Source organism: Chelonia mydas, chromosome 1, assembly GCF_015237465.2.
Source record: "Chelonia mydas isolate rCheMyd1 chromosome 1, rCheMyd1.pri.v2, whole genome shotgun sequence".
Lineage (NCBI taxonomy): Eukaryota > Metazoa > Chordata > Testudines > Cheloniidae > Chelonia > Chelonia mydas.
This window is the reverse complement of record NC_057849.1, coordinates 71357718-71373521: the sequence shown is the minus strand read 5'-3', so window position 1 is coordinate 71373521 and position 15804 is coordinate 71357718.

Below are 15804 nucleotides of genomic sequence, written 5' to 3'. Positions count from 1 at the left end.
AAAGAGCAAAATAAATGCCTGCAAATTCAGCTTTGAATAATTAGCAGTAATATGTGATAGTGGAGGAAGCTGAAGGCACCAAAATAGCCTTGAAAGATATTCTTTCAGATGAAAGGTTTGTCTTTGAGAGGTACAGTAGACTTGTAACATGCACCGCATACACAAATTAATATTTCTAATGAGATCTGCAGTGTTTCTGATCCCACTGTCAGTCATAATCACTTTTCTGATATTGTTAGTTCTGGTTATTTGAGCTTAATATTTATAGCCTAGGATTTTCATTTATACATTTTAGTTTGATGGGTTTTGCACTCCATACTAAATGTATTACTTGCTTTGTTATTGATTTGTTAGTCATTTACTATTCTTTTTCATACATATGATTTAAAGTTGGTAAATAATTTAAATTGCACTAAGACATTCATTGAGGCACCTTCAAAAGTAATGTTTACCACAAACATAATTTCACACTAATGCTTAAAAGAAATGACATACTGTTTTCAGTTAAATGTTTTCCTGCAGAAAGCTATCGCAAGTCCAAAAATAACTGATGTGCAACTTAGATTGTTTGAACTATACAGTATATAAGTTCCAGAAGACAAAATACAATTGAAAATAAAATACTTCACAAGTAACTGAGGAAATACAATATTGTGGACCTGATTCTCTTTTCAAAGAATAAAAGATCTGTATGTTTGATCTGTGTGCATGTGTGTAGGCATATGCATCATGGAGTGTCAGAAGCCATTCCAGAGTATGCAGATTTGCACGTGAGTGTCCATGATAATAAATAGATATAGATAGCGATAGAAAGTCAGTGCTGATATTCATTTGGAACCATGGGGCTCAATGTGTTTATCTAAAACTGAATATATATGAACATGATCCACATTTTCTTCCCTGGTTCTGAACACTTTGGGTTGCCTTAAGCAGCACAAAAAGCTAGCCGAAAGCTTCCCTAAAGCTGCAGTTGTGGATTGCTTCAGGAAGAGGGGAATCCTTGGGTGGCATAGGATTGACTATAGTGGATAAATATACTGATTCTGTTTCTTTGTTCCTTTTCCTCCTTGTTCTGGGTGTTTTGAGTAGGAAGTGGGGGAGGGAAGGGATGGACGGCTGCAGCTGACACAATGTAGAACAGTCCTTAGGCTGCTGCAAGTACCTTTTGGCCCCCAAATGGCTCAAGATCAAAGGAATAGAAAAGTGGGTTGTCATAAATAGAAAGGGAAGGGTAAACCCCTTTAAAATCCCTCCTAGCCAGAGGAAATCTCCTCTCACCTGTAAAGGGTTAAGAAGCTAAAGGTAACCTCGCTGGCACCTGACCAAAATGACCAATGAGGAGACAAGATACTTTCAAAAGCTGGGAGGAGGGAGAGAAACAAAGTGTATGTGTGTCTGTCTATATTCTGTCTTTGCCGGGGATAGACCAGGAATGAAGCCTTAGAACTTTTAGTAAGTAATCTAGCTAGGTACGTGTTAGATTATGATTTCTTTAAATGGCTGAGAAAAGAATTGTGCTGAATAGAATAACTATTTCTGTCTGTATCTTTTTTGTAATTTAAGGTTTTGCCTAGAGGGGTTCTCTGTGTTTTGAATCTAATTACCCTGTAAGGTATCTACCATCCTGATTTTACAGGGGGAATTTTTTTTTATTTTCTATTTACTTCTATTTCTATTAAAAGTCTTTTTGTAAGAAAACTGAATGCTTTTTCATTGTTCTCAGATCCAAGGGTTTGGGTCTGTGGTCACCTATGCAAATTGGTGAGGCTTTTTATCCAACATTTCCCTGAAAAGGGGGGGTGCAAGTGTTGGGAGGATTGTTCATTGTTCTTAAGATCCAAGGGTCTGGGTCTGTAGTCACCTAGGCAAATTGGTGAGGCTTTTTACCAAACCTTGTCCAGGAAGTGGGGTGCAAGGTTGTGGGAAGTATTTTTTGGGGAAAGACATGTCCAAACAGCTCTTCCCCAGTAACCAGTATTTGTTTGGTGGTGGTAGCGGCCAATCCAAGGACAAAGGGTGGAATATTTTGTACCTTGGGGAAGTTTTGACCTAAGCTGGTAAAAATAAGCTTAGGAGGTTTTTCTTTCATGCAGGTCCCCACATCTGTACCCTAGAGTTCAGAGTGGGGGAGGAACCTTGACATGGGTCAAGGAATTTTTTCTGCATGTAATATTGGTACAGCTGGTCTGTATGACTGTAAGAGCTGAAACTTCTAAAGGAAGTTATGGAAGCCCATTACCTGAGATATATGATACCAGATTGATCAATGAACTAGTAAATATATTGTGGAAAGCAATCTTGCAGTGACAGGGAAAGTGACAAGGACAGCTCTTTCCTATCTTTCACATCTATAGTTCCATGATAACGGGTTCCTGAATCCACTTACAATGGTGCTGTCTTAAAAATAAATTATCTTTATTTTGGGGGGGGGGGGGGGGTTCTTTTGTTTTTCTTTCAAATGTCAGATGGATTGAACTATTGAATAGTTGGAAAAAAAAGGCTCAGAAGCCTGTAACTCATTAACTGTAGTGAATTTTATGTGGATCTGACAAAGGATCGAGTTCTCCAGGTAATGTAAATATAAGTCTCTAGATTTTTCCACTCACTTGAGTTCTGCTTGAACTCAATGGAGAGGAAGATGCAGGAAGATGGCTGTGGCCCCTTGATTCCACACTGTTCAGGCCCAGTCTAAATTAGAGCTGCCAAGGAGCAGCTGTAACTTATGCTAGTGGCGTAGGAGCCCTCAGTGACCTTCAGAATCCAGATTAGCTCCTTTCCTCCATTCCCTTCCCTACTTTTGCTTCCCCTGAACTGGGAAAATGAAAGGAGTGCCCTGCGACAGGAGGCTGCTCTACCCTGTCTGCCAGTGGAAATCTTCCTTGCTCAGAGGGGAATTCCTCACTGGCTGTTTCCAGCTGGATCACATCCACTTTGTGCTGCTTAAGCAGCATAAAGGAGACATAAATGATGGGACAACCTGGGGGTCCAGTTTTCAAAAATGGCCTCTAATTTTCTTGCTCAGAATTTCACATTCAGTAAAATTTGCGTGCACTCTTTCCACATATATCTGTATACAAATCCATTAATTGTGTATGCAAATTGGTGTTTGTTAAAGTTGCTGCTCTAGCTTCACTTCATCTTTTCTCAGATTTATTCAATTGTTCCTGTGAATCTTAATTTCACCAGCAGCATACTAGGAAAATAAAATGAAAATATACTTTTTAGGAACAATAATTGAGGGCCTTACTAGTGGCCTCAGTGCGCACTATCTTTGCCTTCCTTTACTCTGCTTCCATCAGTTTTGTTGTCTAGGGCCAAAATAATCAGCTTTGCCTCTAATTAAATAAGGATATCTAGGGAAAGAAAACTAGAGAGAAAAGATAAAATAAAAAAAAACATAGTCATCCCTATACCCACAACACGCCAAACATACCCCCTCTCTCTTACAATCTATACTCCAGTGTGAATCTGGGTCACCTTAACACTGAATCTCTGTCTCTCCTTTGGGGCCCTTTTAGCACAGTATTACATCAACCAACTCCACGGTGGATATTACTCATCAGGTCCTTAGCATTGACAATGTCTATTGATAGGTATTCTTAGCTTGAGAATAAAACCAGAGATTCCCTCAAGTCATCTTTCACAACTTGATAATCATAGGGAGGAAGCAAGTTCAGCAAATCCCAAAGCAATTCAGTTTAATTAATGGTGAGTACCTATTGTACATCTTCATCATCTGGACCATAGAAAAGAAGCCCTTGAGGAATTCCACCAGGATTTCAACAATTTCCATCCCACCATCAACCACAGCCTGGACCAGTACACACAAGAGATCCACTTCCTGGATACTACAGTGCTAATGAGCGATGGTCACATAAATACCACCCTATACCAGAAACCTACTGACCGCTATTCCTACCTACATGCCTCCAGCTTTCATTCAGACCACACCACACGATCCATGGTCTACAGCCAAGCTCTACGATACCGCATTTGCTCCAACCCCTCAGACAGAGACAAACACCTACAAGATCTCTATCAAGCATTCTTACAACTACAGTACCCACCTGCTGAAGTGAAGAAACAGATTGACAGAGCCAGAAGAGTACCCAGAAGTCACCTACTACAGGACAGGCCCAACAAACAAAATAACAGAACGCCACTAGCCGTCACCTTCAGCCCCCAACTAAAACCTCTCCAACGCATTATCAAGGATCTACAACCTATCCTGAAGGATGACCCATCACTCTCACAGATCTTGGGAGACAGGCCAGTCCTTGCCTACAGACAGCCCACCAACCTGAAGCAAATACTCACCAGCAACAACACACCACACAACACTAACACTAACCCAGGAACCAATCCTTGCAACAAAGCCCGTTGCCAACTGTGCCTACATATCTATTCAGGGGACACCATCATAGGGCCTAATCACATCAGTCACACTATCAGAGGCTCGTTCACCTGCACATCTACCAATGTGATATATGCCACCATGTGCCAGCAATCCCCTCTGCCATGTACATTGGTCAAACTTGACAGTCTCTACGTAAAAGAATAAATGGACACAAATCAGATGTCAAGAATTATAACATTCATAAACCAGTCGGAGAACACTTCCATCTCCCTGGTCACTTGATTTCTGACCTAAAAGTGGCAATTCTTCAACAAAAAAACTTCAAAACCAGACTCCAACGAGAGACTGCTGAATTGGAATTAATTTGCAAATTGGATACAATTAACTTAGGCTTGAATAGAGACTGGGAGTGGTTGAGTCATTATACAAAGTAAAACTATTTCCCCTTGTTTATTCCTTCCTCCCTCCCCCCCTTCCCCCACTGTTCCTCAGACGTTCTTGTTAACTCCTGGAAATGTGCTGGAAATGGCCCACCTTGATTATCACTTCAAAAGGTTTTCTCTCCCCCCACCCCACTCTCCTGCTGGTAATAGCTCATCTTAAGTGATCACTCTCCTTACAATGTGTATGATAAACACCCATTTTTTCATAATCTGTGTGTATATAAATCTCCTCACTGTATTTTCCACTTTATGCATCCGATGAAGTGAGCTGTAGCTCACGAAAGCTTATGCTCAAATAAATTGGTTAATCTCTAAGGTGCCACAAGTACTCCTTTTCTTTTTGTGAATACAGACTAACACGGCTGCTACTCTGAGTACCTATTGTGACATTGGTAAATAAGTTCAGGCCAGGGCCACAGGCCAATTCACTTGCTATTAGGATAGATCAAAGCAATTGTTAATGTATAAGTGTGTATTCAGATGTTTAAACTTCATCAAAACGAATGGTTCCTTACTTGTATTTTTCTTGCATATCTATTCTTGTTATAATGTAATGTCAAACATTTACATGCTGTATATCCTTGTAACCAAATTATCCATCAAAAAAATCTTGTGAAATGCTAATGAGGCACTTAAGATCTTTAACAGAAAATGCTAATTTCAAAGTAAGTGGTCATTGTGTGTGATGATAGAGGTCAAGGACTCTAAATGCATTTCCTCACTATCTGTCATTAAAGAAAAAGCCCACATGGGTAAAGACACTAACAGCTTGCTTTCTATGTTGAAAAGCTAGAAATATGGAGTCAAGAAGGAATCCATCATCTCTGAACTGTTTGGATTCTAACAGGGCAGAATAACTGAATCAAAAGATGGAGATCTCCAAAATTATTCTGGGTAGCCCTGGACATTTTTGTGTGTGTGGGGGGGGTGGGAACTGGCAATCAATTACATTACTGCTACTATTTGGAGTTACAAACTGTAGTTTACCTATTATTTTATTTTATCTGCTTTTACCTCTCAATAACTCTCATTCTTTTTTTCTTAGCTAATAAACCTTTAGTTTGTTTACTAAAGAATTGGCTGCCAGTGTTGTCTTTGATGTAATAACAGGTAAACCACAGGACTGGGAGAAACCTGATGTGGTGTGATTTTAGGTTTAAATATCCTTTTATCACAAAGTTCAGCTTTTCTGGGTGGCAAGATAGACTGGAGAGGGTCCAGTCAGTGGCTCCATGGTAAGATTGGTGTAGTGATCCAGGAGTTCACATTTGTTACTGGCTTGGTGAAATTTAATTATAGAACATAGCACCAGTTTGGGGTGTCTGCCCTAGTTTTCTGACAGTGGTGAGCACTCCAAACAGCATGATACCTCTCAGTAATCATTTCTCATCTCAATTCCAGATAAATGATTTATAAACCCTATGTCTTAAAGCTTGGATTACATATGCCATGTTCTTCCACACTTGCTTCAGAAATTACTTTCTTTGATAGTGATGAGTAGAAGTATAGCCATTACCTGAGGTATAGTGAGTATTTTGTAATCAGTTATGTAAAACTTCAGTAATATATGTAGTGCCCTAACTTTACATGAAACTTTACAGTAGATAAGACACATCAGACAAAGAATGGAATTATTATACTTAAATGTACACAATCTTGAAATGCACAAGTGGGGACAATGCAGAAAAATAGAGAACAGATCAAATATTGAGTACAGCAGATATTGTTTAATACTGGAATACTTTTCAGAACAGATTGTTTTTCAGGACATTTTTGAACAAGAATTGGGGGAGTGCTTGTTTTAGGTTAATTGCCTATCTGGAACATTCCAAAGTTTTCCAAAATCTGTTTACTACCATGAACAAATATTCCTTCAAATCCAGTTACATAACTACATTCCATTCTTGGAAGCATTTGTTTTCTGTATGGTGCAAGTGGTTTGATAATAGTGAGTTCGTGACAAACAATAAAGATATAGGCACAAATAGTCACATTGGTGGAAATATGTGATACCCATGACAGATGCCAATGGAATGTCATAATATTTTATAAGAGAGACAAGGTGGGTAAGCTACATAGACCTCTTCTTCAACTTTGTGTTGTTTGAAAGCTTGTCTTTTTCACCAACAGAAGTTGGTCCAATAAAATATATTATCTCATCCACCTTGTCTCTGATATCTTGGGACCAACACAGCTACAAAAACCGCACAAACAATAATATTTTATATGTATCTTGTCTAGAGTTATATTCAGTTTGGTCAGCATTTTTTTGGGGGGTCTCACTCTATATATTCTTGACATATATTTTTTTCAGAACACTGCATCATCCCTAAAATAACTCATGATATAAAGAGCTCAGCTTTGTTTATGTGGAAGCAATTATGCACAACTGCATTCAGGTATGTACAGTGGCCCTAAGCCTGTCTATTGTTCGTTCATCTACTTGAAATGGTTACTGACAGGGTATTGATATTGCTCAGGTCAATGGCTCACTCATTAACTACAGAGAGCACATTTCCAGTAAAATTATCTGTAGTGATTTAAGTAGAAATGTGTGTGAGGAGCATTTGCCTGTAGGTCTACACATTTTGAAATGACTTCTGAGTGGTTTCACCTGTGATACATGCTAACTATTCATCTGAGAATTAGGCAAGTGGTTTGTGGGTTGTTGTTTTTTTTTTTTTTTTAAATCTTAAGTGTGCTGATTCTATGGAGTTCCCAGTGGATGCTCAGAACGTATTGCAGAAATATCATTGTTGAGTGCATTAATAACAGTCACAGCCAAGAAAGGTTCTGAGCATGGAATTTTCTGGAGAACTTCTCTTAGAAGAAGATGAAGAGCTGGGATCAAGCATCTCAACCATAAAATATATTACTATTTTCAATTTATAATTCATTTATAAAATAATGATTCAGAGCCAGCCAGCATAGCAGAGTGTTCAGTTATAATGTAATATGAAGCTAATAGTACAGATATAAATAATGCTTATTAGAGACCTTTCATTCATGCTATTGACAGATAATGCAATGCCTTTTGCTCTTCACATATAATTGTTTCCTTCTGAGAAACACTAGCTGGTTAGTGATTGCCACTTAGGAACAGTGAATTCCACAAGCTTCAACCTCAATTACACCAAGAATGAGCTTTTCTCTCATCTTCCCTGCATTCATACTATTACTAGACTCCTTATATGAAAAAAAGCAATAACTTTAATTGCAATTATCACGGGAATTATCATAGGTTTATGTACAATTAACTGTGAAATTGGATTCAGGATGTCTTAATGAATGTACCCGCTTTACTTGCATTAGAAGGTTTCATTGTACTACATTTTTTGATAGCCAAAGAAAACTTCTTGGAAAAATGTTTCAAAACAGCTATATTAATTCTACAGAAGCATCTACTTGACTTAAACAGTAAAGAAAGATTTCTATCAATAGCCAGATAAGAGCTTTTTGCTCTTGTTTATTCAGCAATTATCAGTTACGGGCATAAAAAAAACAGTCTTTCTGAAGACTGTAATCACAGCCTCATCCCTTTTGCACAAACTTTCATATATTTTACAAATCTGAAATTAACTAATTTTATAGAACCATGACTACAGTAGTCTGTCTTTCATTCAACTAAATTAATCTAAATGACTCATGGCTTTTTGCCTCCTTGTTCATAAAAAATTGTTAACTCCTGATACAGGCTCAGAAATCAATTTCCAGCAGGTTAGTAGCATTGCTCCTTTCCAAAAGAGAGTTGCAACTACAGGTGTCTGAAAAAAATCAATTAGAGTGAAATCCGAGGCTACCTTTTATTTTTAAACCTTTAAAACAAAAATTCAAAATGTGCAATGGTATTTAATTATCTCAGTAACATTGGCTTGAAATTGGCATTGTTTAGATAAAGGACTAGATTCATCCCTGAGCTATGTCTATTTTGTGCCACTCTGGTGGTACAAAACTGACATACCTTAACTTAAATCCAGGGTTATGAATGTTATCTGTTTCTGAACTTTTGCAAACTTATGCACACAAATTTTGTGGACTCGATTTTGAATTGGCATATGTCTAGATTTCTGAGGAGATGACAGTTGCGCTGGGTTGTGACAATGTATATAATGGCTTTATTTTGTGCAAAGACAAGAATGTGGATAATACAACCAAACATATTTTCATTTATGAATTAAGTCAGGATTTGAAGGCTGAGGGTGAAGTCTGATCTCTCACCATTGCAAATCCAGGAAAATACCACTAATGTCAATGACTTGTAATTTAGAGTTGTGCTATGAGATCAGAATCTGGCAAGTAAAAGTATGGGGCCCTAATTCTGAACTCTTATACTGGTTTAAGAGCAGTGTAGCTCTATTGACTGATTTGGCCTGATCAAAATCTTGCTCTAATGCACTAGTCTTTGTGCAGCATAGTACCACCTAAATACAAGCAAAATTGTGAGGGGAAAAAATCAGGAGAAATTGTAATGAAATGTTTGTAGATTTCCCCCCCTTCTTTTTTGGCTAGATGTAGAGCTGTTTGAAATTTTAAAAATTTCATATCTTCAAATTTTTGAAATGTCAAATGTCCTAAAAGGAAAATTTATTTTCTTTTACAGCCCTTCTTTTTTGACAAAATGTATGCAATGTTTCTGAAACTAAAGAAATTAGAATGAAAGTTTGTATATGCCTTCCCATCAGTGTAAATGGAGACAATTTGCACAAAATACTCCCCGCTAAAATTGGGGTTAATCAGATCAGAATCAGGCCTTATTAGTCTTTTTTCAAGTTTACTTCATTCAAATATTTTAAACTTTTCTCATATTTTAATTCACAAGTATTGGAATAATAACATTGAATACAATGGCCTGTTAACATCCCTTGCAAGTACCATGTGGTATTATCCTAGTTGCAGTAGGATCCTAGGAACCTTTGAAAATTAATGTGGGTATTATGGGCACCACATTGTTTCTCACACATTTTACCTGGATGATACATGAAAGTGTTCTTTTATTAATTTTCTGATTAAATGTCTGAATACTTGTGAAGAGTGTATAGTATGACCCCCATGAATATTAGTGAAGCAAACTCCACCTATTTAATTCATTGCAAAATTTGAAAATCTCTTTTTATTCTTTTCAATCAGCTTTACACATAGCAGGCATTCTGTGAGCTACCCATAAACTGATGTTTGTTTGCAAAAAATTCTTATAAAATAATTATGAATAATGAACATATTTTTTTCAGTTGTCCTGTTTTCAATGAGAACTTATGAACAGAAACAAAGGCTATTTTGGACATGTCAGTAGAATGCAACAAGCTCCATTACTTTCTGTGCAAAGTATACTGTAATAATTTAAGAATATTGTGTGTTGGTCTGGTTACTGGTTTGGCATTTTCTGTATGAATATCTTTGTTTAACTCACTAGAGGTCTGTTAGAAATACAGGTAGGAAGGAGGATATGGTTTAATATAGTCACGTATTAACTGACACTCAAGAGTCACTAAGGAAAAATGGCAGAACTATTTGCTTCCATGATTCTGGCTTGATTTCTTGCTGAGCCTACAGGACTGGTTGGATTAGAAGGCACAATAAGGAAATAAGGTTTAATTTTTTTTAATAATGAGCGTATTTAATCATTAGAACAATTTGCCACAGGTTATGATGGATTCTTCATCACTAAGAATTTTTAAATCAAGATTGTATGTTTATCTAAAAGATATACACTAGGAATTATTTTGGGGAAATTCTATGGCCAGTGCTATACAGGAGATCAGACTAGATGATCAGCATGGTCCCTTCTGGCCTTAGAATCTACGAATCTGTGAAGGGCCAAAACCAGCCTACACAGAAGGACAAAACCTCTGTCAGGGTTTAAAAAGGACAATCTCTTTAGGAAACTAGACTGAAGCAAAAAACTCGCACAAGAACCCCTGAGGCCATCTGAAGAAGCTAGGTCTGACTATGATTATGGGATGGTAGGACTGTAGGTCATTCATAATGGCGATGAACAGTCTTTTGGCCAGAAAGAGAGAGTAAAATTGACTGTACAGACTTGTCATTAGGGAACTCACCTGAGCGGAGGAGCACCCAAGTTCAAGTCACTGCTCCAATGACCATGTAATTATTTATAAAAAGTAGAACAGGCTTTAATAGGAGAAACTAAAAAAATACCCCCATGCACTAACCTGGGTGGTGGGAAACCCATGTTCAGATCCCTTCACCTTATCCCTTATCTTGAATCAGCATTTCACGCATCATGGTAAGCTCACTGAGCTAAGGTTCACAAGGGAGGCCTCCCAACCATTTTGTGAATCTAGTCCTCCTTTGCTTTAGTCAAAATACCCAAAATCAAAATGAAAAATGTTGAGTCAGGTCAAACCAAAATATTTAGTTTTGACATTTCTGAACATTTTAATTTTTTTGGTTTGATCAACACTATTAGGTGAATTTGTGTCAGATTTTCAAATAGTTAAGAGTCGCCCAAACTGCATTTTTCAGTGAAAAAACTATTAGCTGAAAAAAAATTCATCCAACGCTATTAACCATTATATCACTGGTCATAGCTCCTGAAGGTAAAAATGCAGGTATCTGGTCAGACTTGCATGTCAATAAGTGGTTGGCAGAGACATGGTGTTATGTTCAAATCCCAGTCTATGAATAAAACAATTGTGAAATCCAAGACAGATAAGAACATGAGGCCTGACACTGGAAGGGGTATGCTCAAGCTATGTCTGCACAAGAAGGCTTTTGCTGGCATAGCTATGTTGGTTGGAGTGTTGCTGGCACCCAGTGCCGAGAGGCAAAACAACAGCAGGGGTTCGTTACCCAGTGTGCTTCACTCAATAATCACAACGGGGTGGAGAAGCAGAAAAGTTTATTTGCAGCTGCAAACAAGGTACAGGGAGAATAGAATCTCAAATCCTGCACACCAGAGCAGGTCATTACACACACTTTTATATTCCTTAATGCTACTGCACTACACATCAGCCAATTAAAACTTTGCACAAATACTCTGCCTTCCTTATAAGGGTTACAACAATGTTTATTTCCTGCAACCTCTAACTAGCATTCCTAGCAACTTAAACAACCAGCACATTCTGTCTGGTCTTGTAGCTCTCTCTCCTATTATCTTTAACTTGGCGTCAGCAAACCTTACACTATAAGGCATTATCTGCAGCTGCAACATTGTTTTAAGAGCAAAAGAGTTACTCAAACCAGCCAGGCCTGAATTCTATTAAGGGGGGTTGAGAAGAAGCTCTTAGGCCTTCAGCAGGAAGACCTCCTCGACCCTTATGGCCTTCCATCCCCTCAACTTAACTAGTGGCCATGCCCTGGGATCTCCAACAGGAGTGTGATGGGGGACGTAGCTGTGCCAGCAAAAGCCCCTACTGTAAATGTAGTTATGCCAGCAAACTGCTTTTGCCAGTATAGCTAATATTGCTCAGAGAAAGCTATACTGGCAAAGGCTCATTTTGGCCAGTATAGCTGCATTCCAACTAAGAGTGCTTTGCATGCAAAGCCTTCGAGTGTAGCTGTAGCCTCAGAAAAGAGACAGAGGTAATTAGCCCATAATCATGCACACAGCCTTTTGGAAAAACTGCTCCTGAAGCTATCTGCATAACAGGTTAAAGGAAGAATGATATATTGAATCTACCTTAGATACTTTTGTGGCCCTCATTACCATGGTAAATGAGCAACTCACAGTCTTCAGTGTTGTTCACAACACCCCATGAGGTAGGGAAGTACTATTATTATCATTTTCCAAATAAAGAACTGAGGCACATTTAGACTAAGGTAGGGGTTCCCAAACTTGGTTTGTGGCTTGTTCAGGGTAAGCCCCTGGTGGGCCATGAGACACCTTGTTTACCTGAGCATCCACAGGTACGGCCGCTCGCAGCTCCCAGTGTCCACAGTTCGCTGTCCTCTGTGTCTCTCTCCTCTGTAACTGATGGGATGCTGGCAGTTTGCACTCCCCACCTGATTCCCAAAACCTCTGTCTTTTTATAGGGTAGGAGACAAAGAAACCCCTTTTTGGCGGGAAAAGAAAACTTTTCCACAATTAATTTCACCAGGTGTCCTGTTGTGCCATTTTTGTTTTACCTAATTTCTTATGGAATTTCCTTTATGATATATTTAGGTATATGATCGATGAAGGGAAATTGTAATCTGGTCATTATTACTGACAGCTGTGACAACCGGCAGTTCTTACTGAGTTAAAACATCAGAGAAAGCACTGACAACATGTACCTCTTATCAGTCATCCAGTCTTGTTTAGATCATACTTCTGTAAATAGTTTGAGGGTTTTTCCCCACCCCGGGACATCTATTTCACCACTTGGAGATGCTTAGGAAAATTGGAGACAGCTCAACACTTAATCATATGAAATTCCTGAACACATGTCCCTCATAGGTTAAAAACCAACACTGCCCTATACCGGACACCTACTGACCGCGATACTTACCCTCATGCCTCCAGCTTTCATCCAGACCACACCGCATGATCCATTGTCTACAGCCAAGCTCTTCTGTACAACCACATTTGCTCCAACCCCCTCAGACGGAGACAAACACCTACAAGACCTCTATCAAGCGTTCGTACAACTACAATACCCACCTGCTGAAGTGAAGAAACAGATTGACAGAGCCAGAAGAGTATCCAGAAGTTACCTACTACAGGACAGGCCCACCGCCACTAGCCATCACATTCAGCCCCCAACTAAAACCTCTCCAGCGCATCATCAAGGATCTACAACCTAACCTGAAGGACAACCCATCACTCTCACAGATCTTGGGAGACAGGCCAGTCCTTGCTTACAGACAGCCCCCCAACCTGAAGCAAATATTCAAACACTAACCCAGGAACCTATCCTTGCCACAAAGACCGTTCCCAACTGTGTCCACATATCTATTCAGGGGACACCATCATAGGACCTAATCACATCAGACACAGTATCAGAGGCTCGTTCACCTGCACATCCTTCAATGTGATATATACCATCATGTGCTAGCAATGCCCCTCTGCCATGTACATTGGCCAAACTGGACAGTCTCTACGTAAAAGAATAAATGGACACAAATCAGACATCAGGAATTATAACATTCAATAACCAGTCGGAGAACACTTCAATCTCTCTGGTCACTCGATTTTAGACCTAAAAATTGCAATTCTTCAACAAAAAAACTTCAAAAACAGACTCCAACGAGAGACTGCTGAATTGGAATTAATTTGCAAACTGGACACCATTAAATTAGGCTTGAATAAAGACTGGGAGTGGATGGGTCATTACACAAAGTAAAACTATTTCCCCATGTTTATCGCCCCCCGCTCCTCACATGTTCTTGTCAACTGCTGGAAATGGCCCACCTTGATTATCACTACAAAAGGTTGTTTTTCTCTCCTGCTGGTAATAGCTCAATTTACCTGATCACTCTCATTACAGTGTGTATGGTAACACCCATTGTTTCGTGTTCTCTGTGTATATAAAATCTCCCCACTATTTTCCACTGCATGCATCCAATGAAGTGAGCGGTAGCTCACAAAAGCTTATGCTCAAATAAATTTGTTTTACTCTCAGGTGCCACAAGTACTCCTTTTCTTTTTGTGGATACAGACTAACACGCTGCTACTCTGAAACCTGACATTGGCCTTAGAATTTCAACACAGTCTTTGTTAATACCATAAAGATTTTGGGAGAACAGTTAATATGTGAATGAAATTAATATACAAAAAGAAAAGAGGACTAAAAGGGTAAATATTACTAAAAGTTAAATACATCTGCATGAGCTGGGAATCATACCTCCCAGCTCAAATGTAGATGTGTCCAATGGTGGATTACCCACTGGGCCAACAAGGCCTGTGACTGGGGTCCCCAGCAAATTGGGAGCCCTAGAAAAATGGGCACCCCCACACCCCAACCCACACCGCCCACCCAGCACTCCAACCAGGGAGTGGGGTCGGGGCTTGGAGACAAAAAGTGGAAACTCCATCAAATTACAAAGGATTAATATAAACAAATAACACAAGTATGTAGGGACAAAATTAGAAAAGCCAAGGCACAGAATGAGATCAAACTAGCTAGGGACATAAAAGGAAACAAGAAAACATTCTCCAAATACATTAGAAGCAAGAGGAAGACCAAGGACAGAGTAGGCCCGTTACTCAATGAGGGGGGAAAGACAATAACAGAAAATGTGGAAATGGCAGAGGTGCTTAATGACTTCTTTGATTTGGTTTTCACCAAGAAGGTTGGTGGTGATTGGACATCTTACAAAGTGAATACCAGTGAAAATGAGATAGGATCAGAGTCTAAAATAGGGAAAGAACAAGTCAAAAATTACTTAGACAAGTTAGATATGTTCAAATCACCAGGTCGTGATGAAATGCATCCTAGAATACTCAAGGAGCTGACTGAGGAGATATCTGAACCATTAGCAATTATCTTTGAAAAAGTCTTGGAAGACGGGAGACATTCCAGAAGACTGGAAAAAGGCAAATATAGTGCCAATCTATAAAAAGGGAAATAAGGACAACCCAGGGAATTACAGACCAGTCAGCTTAACTTCTGTACCCGGAAAGATAATGGAGCATATAATTAAGCAATCAATTTGATAAATAACAGTCAGCATGGATTTGTCAAGAACAAATGGTGTCAAACCAACCTGATAGCTTTCTTTGACAGGGTGACAAGCCTTGTAGATAGGGGGGAAGTGGTAAATGTGGTATATCTTGACTTTAGTAAGGATTTTGATACTCTCTCCCATGACCTTCTCATAAACAAACTAGGAAAATATAACCTAGATGGAGCTACTATAAGGTGGGTGCATAACTGGTTGAAAAATCATTCTCAGAAAGTAGTTATCAGTGGTTCACAGTCATGGTGAAAGGGCAGAACGAGTGGGGTCCCGCAGGGATCACTTCTGGGTCTGGTTCTGGGTCTTTTCAATATCTTTATCTATAATTTAGATAATGGCATAGAGAGTGCACTTATAAAGTTTGCGGACGATATCAAGCTGGGAGGG